The sequence below is a fragment of the Setaria italica genome, chromosome VIII (genome assembly GCF_000263155.2).
Source record: "Setaria italica strain Yugu1 chromosome VIII, Setaria_italica_v2.0, whole genome shotgun sequence".
Lineage (NCBI taxonomy): Eukaryota > Viridiplantae > Streptophyta > Magnoliopsida > Poales > Poaceae > Setaria > Setaria italica.
This window is the reverse complement of record NC_028457.1, coordinates 27216544-27228700: the sequence shown is the minus strand read 5'-3', so window position 1 is coordinate 27228700 and position 12157 is coordinate 27216544.

Sequence of the window (12157 nt, the reverse complement as noted above, 5' to 3'; positions counted from 1 at the left end):
GAAGAGAGTTAGAGCAGCACAAAGACTGGAAGAAAAGGATGGAGTGCGCTGCCATGGTGGCGATTGAGCGGCGATGGGCGGCAGAACAGGGCTTCGGAGATAGCGTCTTCGGCCATTGGGCACTGGAGACAAGGCGGCGCAGGCGCGGTTTTGCCGGGATTTAGATTTCGCGGAGGCAAGCGTCGTCGAGCGGCGGATTTGATTGGTGTGACCGGGATAAAGGTGCTACAAGCGAGGTTGCAACAGGCGAAGTGACAGGGCAAACGGCATCGCGGTCGAGCACGAAACAGCGGCATTGCCGGAGCACGGCACTGGTGGGGCGAGAAAAGGAGATGTCGCAGCCGGAGCCGGGGTTGGCGGGGGAGGAATCGTCACGTAGCGAGTCCGTGGGCGGCGCGACGGTGGAGAGGCGGAAAAGCCGGAGGTCATCGGGGCTTGGAGCCGGGGATCCGGCGAGATGATGATGGGCGCGTGTTGCGAGGCGGTCTGTCGCTGCAGTGGCAAAACTCTGCCACGGCTGCGACGGGGCACCATCGCGCGGCCGGCGAGGGTGCGAGCGAGATGAGGCGATGCAGAAAGGGTTGCAGAGGGGCTTCCGCTGCGATTGGGGAGGAGGGCACAGGAATCCATCTTGTCGCTGCCGGTGATTGGGCGAAGCGGCGGGCGTCGGAGAGATTAAGCCACGCGGCGGAGAAGCTCTGAAGCGGGCACATGCTGCTCGAGCGCGCCTACCTTGGGAGATCTAGGGAGAAGGATTACGGGTCCACCCGTCAGTCTCGGTTTCTCCTCTGCTCAATATTGGAGGGAACACTGCTGTTGGGACTTAGAAGGAACTGGCGGTTCTGGTTGGGTTCTCAGGGGTCGGAGCCGGAAACTGGAGGTTGAGCGCTTAAGCTCAGGAAAAGCTAAGTTAGAGAGATTTGGGACTCGGATCAAGATTAACTCGGATGATTTAACCAAGGTCGTTACAGCCTACCCCCCTTAAAAAGAATCTCGTCCCAAGATTCGGGTGCAAAGGTAACCAGTGGGGGTGTGCAGTCCTTACCTCCTTGGCTGGAGAGAAAACCTCGGAAATGCTTGTTCAGATACTCTTCTATTTCCCAGGTCGCTTCTTCCTCTGTGTGGTTGCTCCATAGTATGTTGTACATTTTGACTGTTTGCCGTCGGGTATGTCTCTCCTTTCGGTCGAGGACCTTGGCCGGATACTCAGTGTAAGTTAGGTCGGACTCAATTTGAAGTTGCTCCGGTTCCAAGACCTCAGTTGGGACTTGGACACATTTCTTCAGTTGGGAGACATGGAAAATATCATGAATGGCCGAGAGCTGTTCTGGGAGTTGGATCCGGTACGCAACGGGTCCACAAATTTCCACAATCTCATAAGGGCCAATGTAACGGGGAGCCAATTTTCCTTTTATTCCAAACCGTTGCACTCCTTTGGTTGGGGAGACTCGAAGATATATGTGATCACCTATGTCAAACTGTAGGGGTCTTCTCCTCCGGTCGGAGTAACTCTTCTGTAGAGATTGCGCTGCCTTGAGATTTGCTTGAATAATCTTCACTTGCTCTTCTGCTTTCACTACTAAATCAGGGCCATAGGTCTGTCTTTCGCCAACTTGTGACCAATTCAACGGCGTCCGACATTTCCGACCATATAGGGCTTCAAACGGTGCCATCTTAAAGCTAGTCTGGTAGCTATTGTTATAGGAGAACTCTGCCAAGGGTAAGCACTTATCCCAATTCTTGTCATAATGGATGACACAAGCTCTCAACATATCTTCAAGGATCTGATTTACCCTTTCGGTTTGACCATCGGTTTGAGGGTGATAAGTAGAGCTACGAATGAGCTTGGTGCCAAGTGATGCTTGTAGCTGTTCCCAAAAATGCGCTACAAACTGAGCTCCTCGATATGAGATGATCGTCCTAGGCACACCGTGCAGGGAAACAATGCGGTCAAGGTACAACTCCGCATACTTCTTGATCAGGTAGGTGGTGTGAACAGGAAGAAAGTGGGCAGTCTTGGTAAGACGATCCACAATCACCCAAATGGAATCATGTCGCTGCGACGTAAGGGGCAGTCCAACAATGAAGTCCATGCTGATGTCTTCCCATTTCCAAGACGGGATAGGTAGCGGTTGCAAGGTACCTGCTACCTTTAAATGGTTGGCTTTGACACGTTGACAGGTGTCACATTCCGAAACATAGCGTGCAATTTCTGGCTTCATTCCACTCCATCAGAAAGTTTGACGGAGATCATGATACATCTTAATGCTGCCAGGATGGATTGAGAACTTGGAGAGATGAGCTTCATCTAGGATTTGCTTTCTTAGATTGGGGTCAGATGGTACAACAAGTCGATTTCCATAATACACTCTCCCATTCTCATCCTGTCGGAATTGCTTATACCCTTCATCCTTCAATGAAATCTTCCTTTTGATCCGCCTTACTTCCTCATCCTCTAACTGTGCTGACCCAATTTGGTCCTCTCAAACAGACTCAAGGGATATATGGTTGAGGGTTCCATGGGAAACAATTTCCAAACTGAGCTTTCCCATCTCCTGGCACAGAGTCTCTATGAAGTTGGTTGCCATCAAGCAATTGCAATGAGTCTTGCGGCTAAGAGCATCGGCCACCACGTTGGCCTTGCCAGGGTGATAATGTACTTCCAAGTCATAATCCTTAATCAGCTCTAACCATCTTCTTTGTTGCATGTTGAGGTCGGCTTGAGTGAAGATGTACTTGAGGCTCTTGTGATCGGTGTAGATGTTGCAGTGGGTGCCCATCAAATAGTGCCTCCATATCTTTAAGGCATGAATCACTGCTGCCAACTCAAGATCATAGGTCGGATAGTTCAGCTCATGAGGTCGTAACGCCCGCGAGGCATAGGCAATGACTCGGTTGTCTTGCATAAGAACACACCCAAGTCCAGTGCCAGAGGCATCGCAGTATACGTCAAACGGCTTAGAAGGGTCGGGTTGAGCCAAAACCGGGGCTGAGGTCAGCAAGTGTTTCAAGGTGTTGAAGGCTTCTTCACACTTGTTGCTCCACACGAATTTGAGTTCCTTCTTTAGCAGCTCAGTCATCGGCTTAGCTATCTTGGAAAAATCCGGAATGAAGCGCCGATAGTAGCCTCCTAGTCCAAGAAAACTTTGGATCTGGTGAACTGAAGTTGGCGGCTTCCAGTCCATGACTTCCTGTACCTTGCTGGGGTCAACTGCTATGCCGTCCCGAGAAATGGTGTGTCCCAAGAACTTGACGCTCTCTAACCAGAATTCACACTTGGAGAATTTGGCACAGAGCTGATGATCTCTCAACCGTTGAAAAACCACATGAAGATGTTCGGCATGTTCTTCTTCACTCTTGGAGTACACCAGAATATCATCAATGAACACCACCACGAACTTGTCCAGTTCGGGCATGAACACCGAATTCATGAGATACATGAAATAGGCGGGTGCATTGGTGAGTCCAAAAGACATAACCAGGTACTCGTAGAGTCCATATCTTGTGGAGAAGGCAGTTTTGGGAATATCACAGGGTCTGATCTTGATTTGGTGATAACCGGAACGAAGATCGATCTTGGAGAACACTCTTGCTCCAGCTAATTGATCAAACAAGATATTGATGCGGGGAAGTGGATACTTGTTCTTGACAGTCACTGCATTGAGAGGTCGGTAGTCCACACACATGCGTAGACTTTCATCCTTATTCTTCACAAACAAGGCTGGGCAACCCCAGGGTGAAGTACTGGGTCGGATAAAGCCTTTGTCCAACAGATCCTTCAACTGGGTTTTTAACTCGGCCAGCTCAGCGGGTGGCATCCGATAGGGTCTCTTGGATATCGGAGCGGTGCCTGGCTGTAGTTCGATGGCGAACTCGATATCTCTATCTGGCGGCATGCCGGGAAAGTCATCTGGAAACACATCTGGGTACTTGCAGACAACAGGAAGGTTTTCTATCCGGGCGTCTGATATCGGGTACGCACAAGGAATTGCGTACTCATGGTAGGTCAAGGATAGAGTAGAACTACCATGAAAGGGCGAGTTGATGTGGAGGGCTTGGGCAGCTACATCTAGGACCACTCGGTGTCGGGTCATCCAATCCATCCCAAGGATGATATCTATTCCTTCCAGGTCAAGGATGATGAGAGTCTCTCTAAAAAGAGTTTGGCCTAGCTGGATAGGTACAAGGGTAACTATCTTGTCTGAGGCTATCCTTCTTCCCGGAGTGGAGATCACATATGATCCTTTAGTGTGATCGACACTCAGCTCACATCTCTCTCTAGTCTTACTCCCGATGAAGCTATGGGAGGCTCCCGAATCAAACAAAACAACAACAGTTTGACTAAGGAAGAGGAAGGTACCCGTCATCACTAGCGCACCTTCGGGGAGCTCGGTCAAGCTGGTGTAGTTGAGCCGTCCTTGGCGAACTTGCACTTTGGGCCTTCTTCCTCTGTTCACCGTGGTGTTTTGGCCAGGCTGTTGATTCTTGTTCCTGGGGCAGTCCTTGGCAAAATGCCCTTCATTCCCGCAGGTGAAACAGCGGTTGCTATTCACAGGACGCGGCGGAGGTAAGGTCGGCCGGGGCACCTGCGGTTGAAAACTAGGGAAACGAGGTGCCGCTGGTGGTGGAGGGCGAGCAATCCATCGTCCCGATTGTTGGGGCCTGTGGGGCATCTGAGGGGGAACCATCCTGAACCTTCGAGTAGGCGGGCTCGGTAATGCCACTGAGGCCTTTCTCTTCGGGTCGACTTTGAGAGCCTGCATGCAGTCCTCTTGAGAGATGGCCAGATTCACCAACTCATTGTAGGTATCCATCTTGATGGGATTCAACCTCTCCTTGAGTTCCAGGCTCAAGCCTCTGCAGAACCTATCCCTTTTCTTCTCGTCGGTATCTGCATGATAGCCGGCGTAACGGCATAGGTCGTTGAAGGCTTGTGCATAGTGTAGGATGTCACGGCTTCCTTGGGTAAGGGCCAAGAACTCGTTGAGTTTGCGTTCCAGAAGACCTTCGGGAATGTGATGCCCTCTGAAGGCAGTCTTGAACTCGTTCCAGCTGACAGCATGGTCGGCCGGCAGCATGGCATGGTAGTGATCCCACCAAAGCCGGGCGGAACCACGCAGCTGTTGAGCCGCGAACCGGGCTTTGTTCTGGTCAGGGCACGGGGCGGTGAGAAGTTCAAACTTGGATTCGATTGTACGAACCCATGCATCTGCATCGAGCAGGTCTTCTGTCTTGTGGAAGGTCGGGGGCTGCGTGCTCAAGAAGTCCTCATAACGAGCAACTTGAGGTTGTTAATGAGCTCTCCCTCCATGGGGCTGCTGTTGTCCTTGTACAAGGTGTCTTAGCAGCTCAGTCTGAGCCGCTAGGATGGCTTCCAGCGAAGGTGGGGGCGGAGGCAGAGGAAGATCCTGCCTCTGCTCGCTACCGCTGGGCACAGAGCCAGATCGGGTGCGATGCGCCATCTGTAAGAGCCAACGTTCCATTAATTCCATAACCTCAGAAGTATTCCAATCATGCGGGAACATATACTTTAAATCTTCAAAATGCGACTCTTGCCGATAGTGCAACACAACAACATCTCTTATTAAGGAGATACACACTTTCTCTTGCCATCTTAATTAGCAACTATCTTAGTTCTGCACACAACTTCGGGCGAACCAAAACCGTATCCCATGGGCTCCACTACATCCGACCTTAGGCCAAGGGGTCGGGCTAAGCGAAACAGTGCAACCAGGGGTCAGGTGAGGCGGAGAACTGCCTCGAGGGGTCGAGCGCATCCGACCTTGCGACTCGGGGTCGGCCAAGCTTTGGTCAGACCCATAGAAAACTTGTGTGTGGTCACAGCACAAAACTCACACAACCTGGCATCCAAGGCGTGTCGCAAAAAGGGTCAAAAGTCAAGTCAAGATCTGATTTCACTAAGATCATTTCATTGTTGTTCTCAAAGCACAGAAGGAATACTCAACTCAAGGCTAACCTATTACATAACTATCCAAAACTTAGGTTGCCGAGGAGTAGAACAAAAGATTAGATTCCTACAGCTCTCAACTTATGAGGGAGCACTATAAGTCGGAGAAGGGGCGTCGCCATCCTCAATGTCCATGCTGGACGCTCCCATGACCTCCTCAGGATCTTCTTGTTCATCCAGCTGCATCTCAAGGGCATGCATAGCATCGAGCTCAGCGTGGTGCTTGTCCAAATGAGCATTAGCAACTGCGAGCTCCATCTCAACTTCCATCTTCTCTTCGGCAAGCTCGATCATGCCATCCACCATGTCTGTCACTTCTTCCTCGAGCTCGGAGATTCTGGCTTGCATGTCATGGATCTGTATGCCTTTCTGGATGAGCTGACATGACCGTTCCACTAGATCTCTCTTGGCGGCGTTGAAGTGCTCTTGGGTATCTATGGCTATCCGAGCCAAGACAGCCATAACTCGGTCTCGAAGCTCAAGCAGCCGATACAAGGCTGACATGCATCTGGTGGTGGTGGAGATGGTGACCAAAGAATGGGAGGTTGCCAACACCTCCATGTTGTTGACGCGGTCAAGCCAAGCCGGGTCCATCCGGTCCCTGGCGGGAAACAAACCGATCGGGTCCAAGGTGACCTCAAGCGGGTGTAGCCGGCAGAACTGGGTGACAGCCTGCAGGGCAGCCGACTCCCAGGTGTCCTCCAAGGCATGACCATAGGTCAAGACCTCGAGCGGGGGCCACTCGGGCTGTACAGGGGGTGGAGGTACAACCACTTGCACGTTGCACCGCTGTACTCCGTGCTCCTGGTACTCCCATCCCGCGTAAAGAGGCGGTGACTGGTACCCAAACCACCTCAAGGTATCCCACAAAATAGCAGAAAAACCCTCAAAGTGTAGGCACGTAGAGTGGGAAATGCCATCGGCGCCGTAAAACACATGCCCGGGGGCAGCCATCTGGAAGCAAGAACCGAAACAAGCGTGAGATAGAGACTCTAAGAAGAACAGATCGGGCAGGAAAAAGCACTCGGAATTTGACCAGGGCGCAAGCTGGAAAGGTAGCTAGAAATCCTTAAAGCGAAGAAGAGCTTTTCCAAGGCAAGGTTGTTTTAGGGAGGTGGTTTCACAGATTTTATTCATGTCACATGCACGACCTACTTCGTCCTCTCAACCAAAACAACTACCAAAAACCTTTGGTCTTACGCGGTCAGTGCCGGTGGCAAGGCAACAAGTACGTCACTCCCTATAGTAGCTAGTCGGTTTCTAGCATCGTCTCTAAGCGAACGCGGTTAGTGTACCTACAGAAAACACAACCACATGAACCTTTCGTGCTAGCACCCACGAAAGCGTCCCCAAGCATTACCGTTCACTATAGAAACGGCACCCATGCGTTTAACGCTACATGGACAGCACAACAACCGTGGAAATATGTCCCCTTTGAATGGAACCGTATAACCCTTCGCATACTCGTGATGCGGAATCAGCGCACGTATAATAGACGTGGGTGAACAACCGTGATGATAGGCTCGTTGGAATCGAACCATACCATCCTTCGTATGAGTTAACATACGGAACCTGCGCACGTATGATAAACGTGGGCGAAACAACCGCGATGATAGGGTCCTTTGAATAGAACTCCCTATCAACCCTCACATACTCGTGATGCGGAACTCGGCACATGTATGATACACGTGGCGAAGTGCTGGGGGTTAGCAAAATAACCAATAAGTAATAGCCACCTAAAAATAACCCAAAAATCCCCTAGGGCCTCTCGTACTAAAGTCATCCTTAACGATCGTACGAGATTTTTCAACACATTTCTTGCAAATTTTATGTAAAAAGAAAGTGTTTAGGACCTATTGTGTTCTCTGTCCTGCTAAACCTGCTCTGGTACTAGCTGTGGCAGAACCACCTCGGATTAACTTAATTAAAGCACGATTAAGCCGCTTGACACGCGACACTCATGCCTTAGTCAAGTTAACTCGAAGTGTCGTCGGATTTCATCCGATTTAACCACTTAACAGGACCGAGTTAGCATGACCCACCCGAAGGTGAGTGGTTCCAGAGAATACAACAGATCCACCATTTGATTAACAACTTATGACATACTGGTTGAAAATCAGAGTTTTAAAAGTTCTGACGAAAAACAACAGAAGGTAAACACAAGCAGAAGCTACTCGTCGGGGTCGGACGTCCCTGGTGAGGCTAGCCAGGACATCAATGATCCCTTTCCTCGCCGTCCGAGGATGGATCCCACTCGACCGTCCAACCCGGAGGGAATTGGGGCGGCCAAGAGCCAGCAGCAAGCTCAGAATCTGCAACCTCACCTGAAAAGAAAAGCCACAAACAAGGCTGAGCTTCTAAGCTCAACAAGACTTAACCGACCGGTGGAAAAAACTACTCCACCACTTCTAGACATGCAAGGCTCTTTAGCTGAGGGGTTTGTTTGCCAAAAGCACTATGTAGATCCTTATTTTCAAGTTTTAGCTCAGATTCTAAGTTCATTAACTAGTCTAGGTCGGCATCTTACTCTAAGCAAGCATAGATCCAACTTTATGTATATAAGCTCATCATCAAGACCATGTCATCATCATATTCCTTCATTACTCAAGGTAACATTATGATCAAGCAGTCTCAAACTGTGAGAGGCAGACGAATCAATTCGAGTTCTTTAACCATGCATGGTGAACCTAACCTCACGACATCCACGCACCACCGAGGGTCGCTTCCTGTGTCGGCCTTCCCCATCAATTCCCTAACCCGTGTTGGGCCCACTTCCTTTGGTGCAAGGTTCCACAGACCCGACCTCTGCCGTTCTGTGACCACACTTGCCACCACGTGCGGCCGCAGGGGAACTTTGTTCCAAGGACAGTGGGGTGACCGCTCACGTCTAGGTTCAATCAGGTACTAGGCTTCCCCATCCCATACTGAGTATGAGGTTAGTACTTTCAAACACTTGATCACGAACACCACCACTGTCGGGCCTTAACAGATTCAGTAAACAGACGGGGCGATCAGCCGACCACCAAAAGAGTTAACCAAAACCTTGCCCCGTCCGTCGTCCTTATAGTTGTAACAGAAGGAGAAACAACCAACTCCTATAACTCGCGAGTGACAGGAAATCACTCGACTTTTACCGAACTAGTGTTCAGATCAAAGGAACTATGTCATGCATCTATGGTTGCAAACAACTCCTATACGTAAATGCACAAACACGAGAAGGAAGGCATGTGCAAGTTTAGAAATTTGGGGTTCATGCTCCGGGGCTTGCCTTCAAGCGGAGGGGAGGGAAACTGTTCTTCAGCAGGGGCTGTTTCGGCTTCTGGAGTTGGCAGCTCAGCTACAGCTCCGTCTTCAGGCGCCGGGTGTAGCTTGTAGACGCCATCAGCTAGGTGTAACTCTACACGAATGCAATGCACGAGTTAGTGTTTAGACGGTTATTTCAACAACACTTGCAGTTTAAGCTCGGACACTTGTAGCAAGGCTACAAAAAAGGTGGGGAAGTTTACTTTAGTTGGTGGAGAGCAAGATAAAAGGGTCGGATGGGAATAAACTTGGGATCTGACCCTTAACTTAAGGAATGACTGTGCTGGGGTCCTCAGACTTAACACCGGGGAGTCCCCAATATTTTGCACAGATACCCTCGGGTCAAGGAAAAAAAGGATACAGCCGAGCCCTCGGGCGAGGCGGATAAGGGTCGGCTAAACAGACAGGGTCGGGCGAACCGGTAAGGGGTCGGCAGCTTACCTTCAGGGTTATAGGTGAAGCTTTGGGGTCGGGAAGGAACAGACTTGGGCGGAAGGACTCAAGCGCTAAGGCTTAGGCGGCGGCGATGTCCGGCGGTGCTCCGGCGGCGGCGGAGCTTCTTGTGGGCAACAAGGAAGCTCTAGCACAGCGCGGAGGAGCAGATGGCTGGGTGGATTGGGGAGAAGCGGGTCTGAGCGGAGAAGGGAACTTTTCGAGATTTCAGCGGAAGTGCTCAGGTGCGCTCAGAGTAGGGGCGGTGAAACAGCGATGGCGAAGGAACTCCGGTGGAACTCTGGCATTCCCTTTTATAGCTGTGCGGAAGAGAGAGTTGGAGCAGCACGAAGACCGGAAGAAAAGGATGGAGTGCGCTGCCATGGCGGTGATTGAGCGGCGATGGGCGGCGGAACAGGGCTTCGGAGATAGCGTCTTCGGCCATTGGGCATTGAAGATAAGGCGGCGCAGACGCGGTTTTGCTGGGATTTAGATTTGGCGGAGGCGAGCGTCGTCGAGCGGCGGATTTGATTGGTGTGACCGGGAGAAAGATGCTACAAGCGAGGTTGCAACAGGCGAAGTGAAAGGGCGAACGGCATTGCCGGAGCACGGCACTGGTGGGGCGAGAAAAGGAGCTGTCGCGGCCGGAGCCGGGGTTGGCGGGGGAGGAATCGTCGCATAGCGAGTCCGTGGGCGGCGCGACGGTGGAGAGGCGGAAAAGCCGGAGGTCATTGGGGCTTGGAGCCGAGGATCCGGCGAGATGATGATGGGCGCGCGTTGCGAGGCGGTCTGACGCAGCAACGGCAAAACTCTGCCACGGCAGCGACGGGGCACCATGGCGCGGCCGGCAAGGGCGTGAGCGAGACGAGGCGATGCAGAAAGGGTTGCAGAGGAGCTTCCGCTGCGATTGGGGAGGAGGGCGCGGGATTCTATCCTGTCGCGGCCGGCGACTGGGCGAAGCGGCGGGCGTCGTAGAGATTAAGCGACGTGGCGGAGAAGCTTTGAAGCGGGCACATGCTGCTCGAGCGCGTCTGCCTCGGGAGATCTAGGGAGAAGGATTACGGGTCCACCCGTCAGTCTCGGTTTCTCCTCTGCTGAAGATTGGAGGGAACACTGCTGTTGGGACTTAGAAGGAACCGGCGGTTCTGGTTGGGTTCTCAGGGGTCGGGGCCGGGAACTGGAGGTTGAGCGCTTAAGCTCAGGAAGAGCTGAGTCAGAGAGATTTGGGACTCGGATCAAGATTAACTCGGATGATTTAACCAAGGTCGTTACAGTTACGAACAACAATACTCGTAGATTAAAGATCTCTTGTCTATCCTCATCCCACACATGTACACGTTCATCCTTCCAGAGCTGTAAAAGGTCATCAACCAACGGTCTTAGGTACACGTCAATGTCGGCTTATGCTGAGGGCCAACTATGATTTTCCCCTTGCCGAAAGAGGAACCACGATCGCCCCCACGATTGCCACTTCCTCCAGTAGCAGAGGCCATCTATGTACAAAAATTATTACCTTAACACTGCATAAGTTGTTGAACTTGAAGACCGTGATCATCTTGCGAGCATGTCCTCAACTGGGCGGCACCGCACTTCATCATGAAAGAGGTTCGATGCTACGGAAAAGGGGACACGGTCACGATGTCCGTATCCACTCTTTCTCGTAGAATCGAACCTTCTTCTTGACATACGTTGCTGCTCGGCGGAGAACATCATCGCAGAGATGAACATGGTATGCAAGTTCAACAAGTATGGATTTGAAAAACCATATTGAATTTGTTAAGTTCAACAAGTAGAAGAAGCCATCTATGTACAAAAATTCTTATCTTAGCACTGCAGAAGTTGTTGAACTTGAAGATCGTGATCATCTCGTGAGCATGTCCTCAACTGGGCGGCACCGCACTTCGTCATGAAAGAGGTTCGATTCTACGGCAAAGGGGACACGGTCACGATATCCATATCCACTCTTTCTCGTAGAATCGAACCTCCTTTTTGACATACGTTGCTGCTCGACGGAGAACATCCTCGCCGAGATGAACACGGTTTGCAAGTTCAACAAGTATGGATTTGAAAAACCTTATTAAATTTGATAAGATAAACCGTCTAGACAAGGTAGCATCATTCTTAAACCACTGTAAGAATGCATACTATATATGACACATCAATCTCCCTCACATTCTAGCTCAAAATACCTCTCCATTTTCTACTTCATCACATTCTAGCAAACAATCTTTCCATCTCCAAAGCATAAATCAAAGCATAACATGAGGATGAAGTAGCAAACCTTCACAACACTTGTGTTGGCTGAGTGAAATTCTACGAAAATGAGGGAAAAAACTTCGGGCAGCACCTCCCTTGCTTCGGCACCACCGGAGAGTAGGTGAAGCTCAGCTCTCTGTCTATCCGGTTGGAGGATCCAACCGGGACTAACTTCCAACCGGGACAAAAGGTGTTTCC